Source organism: Prinia subflava, chromosome 18 (genome assembly GCF_021018805.1).
Source record: "Prinia subflava isolate CZ2003 ecotype Zambia chromosome 18, Cam_Psub_1.2, whole genome shotgun sequence".
In the NCBI taxonomy this organism is placed as follows: Eukaryota; Metazoa; Chordata; class Aves; order Passeriformes; family Cisticolidae; genus Prinia; species Prinia subflava.
The window spans coordinates 5,304,164-5,317,402 of NC_086264.1; the positions used below are offsets into that span (position 1 = coordinate 5,304,164).

Genomic DNA, 13,239 nt, shown 5'->3' on the forward strand with positions numbered 1-13,239 from the left:
AGAGAACATGCCAACACCCAGAGTGGGGATGCTGATAGCAGTGAACAGCCCAGCAGATCTTGCCCACCTTTAAAACTACGCATTATTTAGGAGTTCTCCAAACTTCCAGATTAACAGGTCTTCCTGAGCCTCAGGGAAGGGAGTCTAGTGAAAGCCCTGCTGTTATTAAAAATGAAACATCACCAAATATACAGGCTCAAAAGGTGGGCAAGTTATTTAATTTGATTATAACTTTTGCTGTTTTCCTTAAATAACCCAAAAAAGGAAAGATCAGACAGAAGTGTTGTTCTAGAGGTGGTGGTTGTTATGGATTTTTTGTTTGTATTTGGTTGGGTTTTGTTTGTTTTGAATTAAGACTGAAAAGCAATGGATATCAAAAGACAACAGTGAGCTTCCTCAAGAGGGAACTCCAGCCCAGACTTGCTGTTCCCTATGATGTGCTCTTTTCAGCACCCTTGCCCTTCTAACTTGAAACTCTCTTGGTTATCTCAAGGTAGCTGTAGTTTGAATCTTTTCAAGCAATGTGTGATGGCTTGCTTTTCTGGGAGACTTAGGTAGAGCATACTGGAGAAGGCTGAGGAAAGAAGATTATTTTAATCTGTTTCTATTTGGGCCCAGCTGAAGTCCTTTAGAATTTCATCATGCGATTCTGAGATACTAAATATTCAATATTAAATATTAAACATCTCCCAGTCTCAAACTGGACACATCTGAGTTTGTTGGGGTCTGATCCTGCTCCGTCCCTGATAAGAGGTTAACAGTTTATTTGACCTGTTGCTGGACTGCATGAATACTTGGAGTTAATATTTTTACTCTTGAAATTATGAGGGGTTTATGATTAAACAATAGCAACATTGCAGAAAAAAAAGGCACCTTAGGAAGATTTTTCTTAGCTAGGTTTTCCATGTTTCTGTGTCTGTGTTTTCACAATACTTGATATGAGCTTTCAATGTGCCACAAGGGAGAGAAGGAAATGAATGAACGAAATTTCAGTTGAGATTTCAGTAACTCTGGGTAAGAAAAGGAAAAGGAAAACATGCATCACATATGCTAGTGACTTTCTATTATGCCATCAGGAGTATATTAGAAGAATTCACCCAGCCTTATCTTGGGAGGATGATTTTTCCTTCATATTCCACATTAATTCCTAGGGAACAAGCCCAAAGGAGCCCAAAGAGCTTGGTAGGTTCCTAGCTAGTACAAACCAAAATAGCCATGAAGTACACCCCCAGATTTAGAGAGAATTCTGTTTTGGGCTCAGTGCACCAGTTCCTGGGACAGGGTGAAGGACTACATTATATATACATTATAGAGAGGGTTAGTAGGAAACATTATTTATGCTGTACATATAGAATCACTATGGCAAGATTTTAAGTCAGTTTTGGTGGGGTGTGGATTTGTACTAATCCACTGAAAACTTTGGGTTATCTCTTGTCTTGGCCTTGTTAAAGCTTCTGTGGCTCCTGGGGTTTATTACTTCACTGTGCTGAGAAGGACATAAATTAGCATACATCAAAATTATTCTTGTTTATTTCCCCTGCAAGTGGAGGACGCCCAAAAGACACAATTGAATTGAAAACAGTGCATATGAGAATTCCAGCCAGCCAATCAAGCTTTATGGACAACGTGATTTTGCTGATACAGATTTGTTGGAAATACTATATTTCTTTCTGAGACGGGAATGATTATAAAAGCAGATCTCAGGAGAGCAACTTACTGGAAACCCAAGCCATGCTGAATAGTAACTACTTTTACCTAAGGAAATTTGTCTTTTGCAAATTGCAGGCAATTTGCAGACCTTGCTGCTGTGCTTATTTTGGGATTGCAGTGGATGTTCTATTGCAGCTGTTATGGATTTTTGTATTTTCCAAGCCACATCTTTAAATATTCTACAATTTAAGTGATAACACAATTGCTTTCATCCCTGAATATTGTGTTTGTTAATAGGAATGCATGAAATGAATGCAATATCATTCAAATTTTACTCACTTTATATATCTCCTACTGAAAAAATAGATAATGTGAGAAAGTTGACCAGTCAGGTGTAAAGCTAGGTCAGAGGAGACAAGAAAGTTTATATGGTATTGGTCCTGCCTAGTTTTGAGAAAAACCCAGTTCAGTGAGACAAACCTGAGACAAACCCATTACTAGAATATACCTCAGTCTTCGCTCACTGCACAAATGACAATTTCAGAATTTGCTCCTTTGGAAACCTGGTGCCAAGAGAAGCTGGATTCTGTGTAAGGAGATCCTGCTGAGGATGTGCCTCTTGGCCTGGCACCACACTCCAGTCCTACTCTTTCTGTGTCATCCCACAGGTGACCCGAGATATAGGGTTGATATATTTTGCTTGTAGAACAGCAGTACACACCTTGTTTTGGTTATATATCAAGGGTTACCAAGCAAAGCAAGTTTGGAATAATGAAATGAAGGACCTGTTTTAAAATATTTAGCAATTCATTGCCACTAACTCAGCCAGGTGATGGAGGAGAGAGACTCTTACATTTGACTCCTTTATTTTGGTTAAATGTGCCTATTGGGAAAAATCCTGCTGTGTGATTCTGGCTGCCCTGTGGAAGTGAGTGTGAAGAGAAGCACATGATGAGGTATTTCCAGGAATTTTGGGAGACTGCTCGCACTTACTCCATTATATGTCTGAGTGGAGCTGACAGAGGATTTCTCTTCGGGGTCAACTCATCAGTCAGTTTCAAATTCCTTACTGAGCCTTGCCTCCATGGTGTAGGGAGGTGAAAGAATTAACCAGAGGATGCAGTTCTTAGGCTGTGAGAAGGAAATAAAGGGAAGTGGGAATGCCTGTTCTGGCAGGTTGCTCTGTTCTCAGGTATGTGACCATCCCATGTCCTGATGGAGCGAGTAGATGTTTAGAGAAACTGATTAAAAGTGGTACCTGTTATGCTGTGAGAAGACCCTAAAGATTTATATGTCACTCTTCTGAGCACTTTTTCCAGCAGCTTGCTGTTTTGTTTATATATCATATGGCAATATCACTTTTAGATACCAAATGGAAAGCATATGTAAGAAAACAGAAATGTTCTTCCACTCTGTGCAACCAAGGGTGACATCCAATATGAAAAGTGGATTTTCCTGAGGTGGAACATGCTACTTTAATTATTATGTGCAGTTTGGAATCACGACTATTTGTATAATTAGAAGTTTGGAAAGGCTTGTACAAATTCTTTTTACTTAGTCATTAAAGAGGTTTTTTTCTTCGTGTCTAAATGCAAGCTAGAAGATGAATATTAAAACCAGATTGGAAGGCATTCTGGTAGATGAAATATTTTAGATATTGGTATTCCCTGAATTTCAGTAAGCATTTCTCTGCTGAATATTCAATAATTTTTTTTGCCTATAAAAACCTGTTTAGGCCATGCCTGGAAAATAATCTTGTTGAAAGATGAATGGCTGCCATGGTCAAAACACTTTACAGCTTCTCTGGGGTTAGGGTTAAAAATGTATTTCCATATGGGGCTTATAGAATTTTAAATAAATAGCTGTTTTCTGGTGTGGGTTTTTTTTTTTTTTTTTGTGTCTTTATTATGTAATGATGTGCAGGCTGCTTCTCATTATTTGAAAAAGCTGAGGGTAGTGGCATATATTACTTGACATTTCTTGGGAGTGAGTGCTCTGAAATAGTGCTATTATCACATTGCAAAATGACCTAATCTAAACAATGGGCAAAATTCTCATCTTATTGACAGCAGTGTAAATCTAGGTGAAATCCCCGGAGACCAAGTTAAATACACGGATTTCCTCTACATTTCTACTGTTGTTTTAAAGTGCTGAATCTGCCCCAGTGACATAATTGAAAGAGCCACTGATCACACAAAAAAATCCCCTGCTATTTGATAAGGTTCCACAAAGAAAGTTTATCCTTGTGAATTCCATGTACATTTAATGCAACTTCTTTTTTGCTGAATTGATTAAGCTCTGTTGAAAATTCTTGAGTGTGGAAGAAAATCAGCTGTGACTGTGGAAGGGATTGGCTGATAATTTACTAAGAAAAAACCCGGCATGACTGTAGACTTCTGAGAAAAAAAAAATCTCCAGTAGCTGTAATTTTGAAAATAAGCTGGTTTTGAAGTTTGATAGTATGTTCTGAACAGAGCTCTTCCCTTGCTTTAGGCTCCTTGTGCACTTTACCAGGGGTCAGGAAGTTTGCAGAAAAGCAGGGCAGTAGGTAAAATCCCTCTGAAATCATGGGTAAAACTCCCAATTAAGCAGAGACAGGATTACAAACCATGTCAAATGCAGTAGACAGACTAATATTACCTGTGGAGAATTTGTCTGTTAATCAGGCGTGGTTTGTTTTCCACACTGAAAAGAGAGTTGTACTTGGTTTTGTGTACTGTCATTCACTTTATCTTAAAAACAGAGTGGTACCATAGCCTGCTTTAATGTCACCAACCACTACAGTAGTGTTACTGGAATGGTTCATTTCTTTGGCTTTTAAAATATTTTTTAAAGGTCTCTATATAAGAGCTCCCTCTTGGTTGGGCAAAAACTAGCCTTGGTTAGGCAAAAACTTGTCTGTTAGTAAATATTTCCAGGAAAACTGAGAAAAGTGAATGGAACTTCAAATGACTGGTGCTGTACCAGTTCTGCACACATCTCTCTGGGTTTCTTTCTCCTGTGGTAATGATTGGAAGCTTTCTGTATCCACAGGCATAACAAATGAACAATTAGTCTTTGGGTTTTAAGATTACATCAGCTCTGAAGCATCACTGCTCCGGAGAACCAGGTCAGTGTGGTCAATTCATGTCAATTATAGCAATTGCAAAGTGAATCCTTATCCCTGATGTTCCTCTGGCAGAGGGGAGTTAGAACTTTTGATCACTGAATGAAGGGAATTATTTTATTCAGTGACCTATGATTGTTGTATCTTTTGTATGAGTTCAGAGTCACTCATTGTTCATTCTTTCCAGAGAGAATTCCATCTGTTTGAGTGGTAGGGTCCTTACCTCTTGATGATCTAGCCCATTTTCTGTGCACAGTCAAAGGAAGAATATCTGTGAATAAACTAAAAAATGCTGTGTGCCTGTGGCTCTCTGACTAAGCATTTGCTGGAAAAAAATCAATATGTAAGCAATTTGTTCATGAAAATATCTCCTTCTACAAGAAATAGAAACTAACAATAGAAACTCCAGTGTTCACCTAGGAATTACAAAATCTGGAAGGAAGGCTTATCTACTGTAAAGCAGCACACAGTTTATAACAATGCCAGTGGGCCAAACATGTTAATTTTTTGCATGCTTGGAGAGAACAACCTGTCAATGTTTACCAGCACTGCATTTTACATAATGATGCTGAGTTAAAGCTAAAAGGTGTTAAGTCAGTTTGGTATGGGGCTCAGGGATTAGCTAAGGTAGCATGGAGTAGAGAACAGGCACCTCCACCTGAGGAAGGCAGATTAGTAAATAATGGAAAATCCAGCAGAGTCTCCTTCCACCATACTGAGCACAAACCCAGTACAGTGCTAGAAGGTGGAGTTTGAGGTGATATTTGACATCGTGAGCAGTACAAAAATAAGGATAATTACAGCATCTAGTCTTCCATGAAGTGTGAACATATTAAGTTTGTAGATGCTGGTTATGAGCCCCTAAACAGAGGGATTGAAATATTTTGCAGAATCAAATACAACGCTGTTTTTCAGTGGATGATAATTCCACTTTCCTTCATTAAAAATGCATCTTGTGTAAATATATGTAAGTAGATGCTTGCTAGATATATGGCAGAACAAAGCAGCTCCAGCTCCCTAATTCAACATCTGCATTCTGAAGCAGATAAAACTCTATTTTTCAAAATTCTTTTTGTTTAAGTAAGTCCTTTCAACTGTCTTTACTTGAAACCAGCCATGAAATTGTTTTTCCTTCCAGTCCTATGAAAATCTGGGACAAATTATAACCTTTCCAGCCCTTCTCCCTTTGGCAAAAAGTGGAAAAAGTTTTCAATATATTTTGATTTTACCTAAGACCATTATCTCTCTTGCCCAGACTTTGGCTAATAAGTTTAGCCTTGCTGTGCTCTTCAGCTACTTGTAAGAAACCATGAGTGTGTTGTCTTTAATCTCTATAACTAATATACTTCTAATCTCTCAATTCCTCTTCCCTCTGTGCTGCAGCTCATGTGTGACAGCCCCACACATATTTTGAGTCCTGTTTTCAAGTTCTCAGACCGGTCCTTTCTTTGCTTCTTTTGGAAACTAAAGACCATTTTTGGAATCTGGGAGAAGTACTTGCTCCAAGTCTCTCACCATCAGGTGCATTGTATCCAGATATTGCTGAATCTGTTCTTTCATTTAATTTTATACTGGTGGTAATAACAATTTGTAATGGCTATTATTGCACATAAAGCAGGTTGTTCCTATTTTCAGGGTAAAAGATGGACACAGTCTATATGCAGGTGCCTCCATGGCAGTGTGTGTGATATAATAAAAGTTTATGAAACACTGTGTGCAATACTGAGGTTATTGGAAGAAGCCCCTCGTGCTGGGAGCTTTTTCACACTGTTGAAGTGCTTCAAGAATAGTTGAAGCTTGTGTTAGTCTGGGTTGTCAACTCCAGATTGGAAAACCTATGTGTAGAGGAGGTATCTCTCCAAGACTGTTGTTTTGATCCTTCCATGCCTTGTATCTTGGTAATTTATGTGCATGGCAAGTGGAGTTTCCCACACATGCTGCAGACCTTGGATCTGAGGACCAGAACAGAGAAGTCAAGACTATAAAGTCCTTGGAAAACACGAGACTGTGAAGAAGATAAATAGGCTAGCTGATGTAGAGTTTTTTGCTTAAGAAAACAGATGTGTAGGGGGCCACCATCATTTGCTTGAAAATAAGGATATGGGATGGGGGACCATGGTCTCTTGCATGACCTGAATTCTGGAGAACGGGTAACAAGAGAATTCATGTGTGATTCTTCCCTCCTTGGACATCCAGATACATCAAGCAGCAATCCACTGCTTAGTTTCTTACATCTTTGCTCCCTATCAATTTTATTAAAATATGTGGGAGCTACTCAATTTCCTGTTCTCAGACCTTATGGAAATCCATCTTTTTATCCCTCTTTTCATTTGCGTGCCTGTGTGAAGGTGCACACGCCTGCACATCTGTATTTCTGTGTGCTGGCCGTGACACTCAGTCGTAAAGAATGCGTGACAGCCGTGACCGTGGAGCTGTGACACGGCTGTGTGGTGTGAAATGGGGCTGGAAAGGGAGGGGAGAGACTGATGGTACACATCGAATGTACAGTCATTCCCTCCTTTCCCTGTCTGAAAGGCTTCCAAATCTCATATATTCACAGGCAGACCCCAGCCAAAGCCCGCAGCTGTCATGCATTTTCAACAGATTCCACAGGGCCTAGATGAGGTTTGAAGACATTCCTTTGCTCTTACACATTAGCTAAAAGGAATTACCGTAACATCTGATATTGTGGAAGTGGGAAATTTGCCATCCTGACCTTGCCCAAAGCATTCCGGAACTGGGGGTCCGAGGATTTATTATCTCAGATGGCCTCTAAAGGTCGTCGAGGGCCCGTCTAGTGGAGCTGCAGCCCGGCTCAGACAACCAATGTGCTATTCATTTGGAGGGACTGTGCTGGGGTTTTTTAAATTTTTTTTTTCTGTACGGCTGAAATAATGAGCAGACACATGTTACTGCTGCTCTCTGGATCTTTGTCATAGGAAAAGCATGTTCCATTGGAGCAATTCCCAGCTGTCAGTAATGTGCTGAAACACCACAGCCAATCATCAGAGAAGAGGCCAAATAAACAGGATGTTCACAATGTGTATGATTGCATGAGTGTGTAACAAACTTTCTGCACATTTCACAGTCTCCTAATGAGATTGACATGCATTGCTTAATCTGCATCTGTCTGTTTGGGGAAAAAAAACATCAACACCATGGAGACCATGTGCAAGAAATCTCCGTTTCTCGGCTCTGTGGCTGTTGATGTGATAGGACAGAATCTGGTACTGGGCTGGAAGCGAGCAGTGCTTCAGAGATACTCACTTAGCTGCTGGGAAGTGCCCTATAGTCAGCCAAGTGCAGTTTGGTGAGTGTTGGTGTAATCAGAGCTGTTATTACAGCAACAGATGACAAAAGTGCCTGAGGATGATGCACAGAGCTAATTTTTAAGGGAATATCTGAGGCGCCATTTGTTTTCTCTTTGTTTTGATTTCAGAATTTATTTTGATTGCTTTGTGCGTTTTAAAAAAATCTGCACGCAGAGCAAACCAACAAAGGAAAGAATGTTTACAGAAATCTATAATTACATAATGGAAAAGCAAAAGCCATTGTGTCTTTAATTTGAAATCAGGACAGTATAATTAGAATAGCAAATATAAAAAGGAAGTCGATGTCCTCACCCTCCAAACCATGCATTTTTCCAGCAGTCAATGTCCTCATCCCCAAAAGCACGAGCTTTTTTGAGCACAGTGAATGTGAATGCACATTAACTATCTAGCTGCACAATCACTGAGGTGCAAGACACAGAGTTTATACCACAGCTGGACGATGCCAACTTCTTGCTTAATCCCTCTTCTCCCTTCTGCTAGGTCTTTTCATGGTTCATGGTTTATAATATCCAGAAATTTTTTTCTTGTGAGATTTCTATGGGTGACATCCTATGGCAGTTACTTACCTGAAAAAAATACATCTTAAAAGAGATAAAGGCAAAGCAAAGCCGAAATACAAGTCTGATAGCCTCCATTATATGTGAAAGTGTGTCTGGAATAGCTCTGATCTGCCCTATCACAGTACTCAAACTGTTGACAGCTTTTCAGCCTTATGGGACAATGCATCAGGTACCGTTATTAAAAATGCCTTCACACAGGCTCTTTGCTCACATAAGCTTCAGGAGGAAGTTAATGCTTGAATGTCTTTGCAACGAGCTGCTGTAGAAGGTGTTTCAAAAGCTGCCAGTGTTGGATGGTGATAGCTGTGAGTTAATTCACCGTAGTGGGATAGACCACAACGTAGGAATAAATACACGCAGAGGAGGTTCTGACTGGCTGTATCTACTCAAGCTCTGAAGAACTGGCCACTTTGTGTTGCATGAGAGTGAGGAAAGTGATCAAAAATTAAAATTATACTTTTCAAGATAATGGCATTCTTGACATGACTTTATCTTAATAACCCTACCATTATCTTTCAGTTTATCTTGGCATTTAGGACATACAAAACCATATCGCCATTTCCCTCAGAAAATCTTCAAAAAGTGGTCAGGTGATAGTACAAAAAATGGATAGATTATTTTCAGACTATGTATTTAGCATTTCTATCATGCAGGAATACTGCTTCCCGGGGATGCTTCTGAGGAAGAACCCTTTTACTAACAAGAAATATAGAATATCAAACAATTTAGGGGAAATAAGAGGGAGTGAGTTATTGGCAGTTCTAGCCCAAGCTTCTGGGAAGACATAGGAAAAGGTGACGTCTACACAGATTCTTAGGTTATGCCTGTTCTGGAAATGTAAGTGTTGCAGCAAAAATTTAGGCAATATGAGTCAACAAACAATATAAAAAAGAACAGAAAAAATTCTGTGATGATTCTATCAAGATGCCAAAATTGCAAGTAAGCATAAAGTCAGAAGTAATTCCTGGTTCATAGGGTTGGAAGGGAGGCTGGGAAGAGATGTGTTGCCAACTCTGAATATGCTTGAAACAGATCTGACATAGTTTGTTTGAAGAAGGCTCTTTGTCTCAGTGCCTATGGTTTCCCGGCACAATCTAGAACCTCTGTGGGTTTCACAGGAACAGGATTTATGGGAATTCCTTGTTGTGGCCGACTTGTTTGTAAAAGGTGAGAAATGAAGGGTATGGTTATATTCCAGGACGGGTCTTGTCTGATGGGACATCTAGAGACTGTGTAGCAATTAGCATGAATCCCTTTCTGTGGAGCCTAAACATGACCCAAACTGTTCTTTTTTTAAACTGCCTTGTACTTCTACTTCTTAATTTTATAACCCAGGCACCTTTCATATTTAGAGTGCTATCCTAGCTCCAAAACACTAAGAATATTAAGAATTTCTCATCACATTTTTATCCTGTTCCATTATGTCCAGTTATTATTTTTTTCCCCCTGTGAGTTAAGACTGGAGGCCCAGAGAATACCTCATATCTGTTCAGGTACCCTGGAAAAGGAAGTATTTAGAAACTCTGGCTTAACCTATTCCTAAGCTGTATAATGAATACTAATGCAGCATGCAGGATTTTGTTTTCCTAGCTTGATTGAATTGTGAGATGCTAAATGTATGGATCTTGGTACAGGCATAAATAAATCAGGACAAGTCTGTTACAGTGCACTAAGTTTATATGCAGATTATAAAATTAAACCATTACAATGCTGTCACTCTGATTTATTTAATTTGAACTGAGACATTTATTAGCCAGGACATTCTAGACCTCTTATAAAGCTACACTCAAGAGAATTAAATGCTTCTACTAAGTTAAGCTACTTCAATATTGACATTCTTCCCTAGAATCAAAAAAAGATCATGGGTAGGATTTCCATAGAAAAACAATTCTTTCAGGAGCTTTTTTTCTTTGTTTTGTTTATTGCCCTTATTGCAAACTAGATCAGACTCCACTTCATCTCTTGAGCTTCTGAAACTATATTTGGTTGCACTTCCCAGGAGCTTACTCAGCAATGCCAATGCATTATGGAATCAATGTGGAACAGGAAGAAGACAAGCAGGAAGCTTTAAGTGTCTGACACAAATGCATTTCTATGACTTTATAATGGCTTGAGCAGATGTGTTGTTGTTTTTTCATTTAGGTGTATGCAGTTATTAATATTTTAAGACGTTTCCTGAGCAGAGTTGCTGCTGCTGTTGCCTGCCAGTCCCCCTTATTTATTGCACATTTTCAAAATGAGCAGTGATTGTCATCCATGTAACATACTGCTTGTTTCTCTTTCAAAATGAACTGTATTTTTTAAAACAACCTTCTTAGCCTTTCTGTTAGACTGTGTAACCAAATGTATTTGGATAGTTACCCATAATAAGGTTTTGGGAGTGAATGCATTGATTCGTTTTAGTTTTAAACCTAAATAAACATGATGAGAGTATAAAATTTAAAAAGTTCAAGTTACTTATCTCCTGTTGCTCAGCTTGTTCAAAAGTGGAGCAGAGACAAAGTCTGGTGACTTAGCAGAGAGATGAGAAGCAGAGAAGAACTCCTGTAGAGAAAAAGACAACTTCTCTCTGATTCTCATTGCCAGTCTGCTCCCTCTGTATTTGTTCAGCATCTCTTCCTCACAAGCTGAAGAGCTTTGGGAAAGACTTTTATCAGCACCAATAGAGGAAGAATGGCCTCTCCAGAACACGTTGCCTTAGAGGATAACCTGGGCACATCTAATCAATTCTATGCCACTCCAGGAGCCTCAGGAAATGGTGGTGTATTGATGTCTCCCTGATTTAAGGCCTGTGGCACAATGTTTGGCCTCCAGAGAGCTTGAAGGAGAATTCTAGAGTGAAATTCAATGTCAGGAAGTCTCACGAGGTGATCTAATGGGAGAAATCATCAATAAATGAACTACTGGTTCTTGTCAGCTTTAAGAAGATGCTGTGGGTTTAGCAGTGGGGTTATAGCTGAAAACAAACCACATCTGGATAAGAAATTTCGAAAAGCAGAATAAAAATACCAGGAAAAGTGAGGAAAAATTTTCATGGTCTCTGTTACACAGTCAAGGGTGAGGGTAAGGAAGGCAACCCCCAATCTCTAAGGGTTGGTGTTTTTTTTTCTTTTTCTTCCATATTTTCTGAATGGAATGTTTGTACAGTGTATAGATACAGAGTGACATGTTGTCCGTGAGGGAAAGTAGAGGAAATATGAGTAAAGAGCAAGGCTGCCTGTGCCACAGGTAAAGGGAGAAACAAAATGAAGCCCATTTATAAGGCAGCTGTCTCCTTATCCCTGGTCTCATGTTTTTTGAAATTACTGCCGAACATGGGTGACAACTTGTTCTCTTGCATTGTCTGTACTTTTGCATGTGCGAATGAAGACCTGAGCAAAGCCAGTTTGGGAGACATTTCAGTGAATAGTGTTTAGGGAAGGCTTCTCCTCAGAAAAACAGTTAATAAAGTAAAATTCACCTAGTTAGTGCAGAGACTAGAAGAAAGAATCAAAGATTGAGGAAATGAGAAAATGGGTAGATTTTGAAATGCTTTTGCAATGCCTCCCAGAGGATCATATGGTGTAGCCTTACAATTTGGAGATGTTTTGCTAATATGAATTTTTATCCTCTAGTTGTCTTTTGTACCTAATTATTTACTCATTTGTTTAATAAAATGAGTTAAGAGTCTTAGGCAAAACCCATTATTTAAAATGCAAATGATCTTTTGTACTGACTTGATTTAGGGAGTTAACAATTTCTATGAATAGAAGGGCCAGACAAACCACTGTAAAATTTCTATTCCATTCCTTTGGAAAATCCTCCCCTTTGCCCTCCCATTCCTAACCACAACCACACATATATCTGCTATTTTGAGGAATGCCAACATTGTTCTCGGTTATATTTTCCTTGCAATTTTGGTGGTTATAAATTGAATTCTTCATCCTCTGCTCTGGTTCATATTTTTTAGCCTAAATCAAACTCATATGTCAATCTCCAATTGACTAATGCATGCCACAGAAACTTAAGCAACCAGATTGTGAACCATATACTGAGAATGACATAATACTTGATAAAATACCAAATATTTACCCAGCTAAAGCGAGTGAAAATCAGTGTCAGTGGCAGCAACAGAACTGAGAAAGACAGTAAACATCAGCTTACTTAGCTCATTTTGACAGGGAAATAACTTTTTCAATCTAAAAATCATTAGTGCTGTAAATATACAAAGTATGTTATTTGTTGATGATAAGTTATTAGTTAATGACAAACAGACCTAAAGCTGTCAGTAATCATAAGCTGCCATATCTCCACTGAAATTCATATAGCTCTTCTGATTTTCATGAATTAAACATCTGTTCTCAAGCCTAACAATGAGCAATACTGCTGGTGTGAGCCAACTGGTTTTTTTAAATCCGCAGGCAACTGCGGGGTCTACTTTTATGTAACCCTGACTGTTGGGACATCCACCCCCTTAACATTCCCAAAACGAGCAGAACCCTTCCCAGTGAATATGAAATGCATCTGCTGAACTCTTTCCTTCCTCATCAGCTCAATCACATCCCCTCCCTGTTTCATGTGCCCCTACAGGCTCCTCACCTGGTGCTGCATC

At 39.1% G+C, this 13,239-nt stretch overlaps 1 long non-coding RNA gene across 9 annotated transcripts in view; it reads left to right on the forward strand.

Moving 5' to 3' along the window:
- The window catches only part of LOC134559934 (uncharacterized), a 163,036-nt gene that overhangs the window by 59,335 nt on the left and 90,462 nt on the right, over nucleotides 1-13,239 (forward strand). The gene's annotated exons all lie outside the window — the stretch shown is intronic.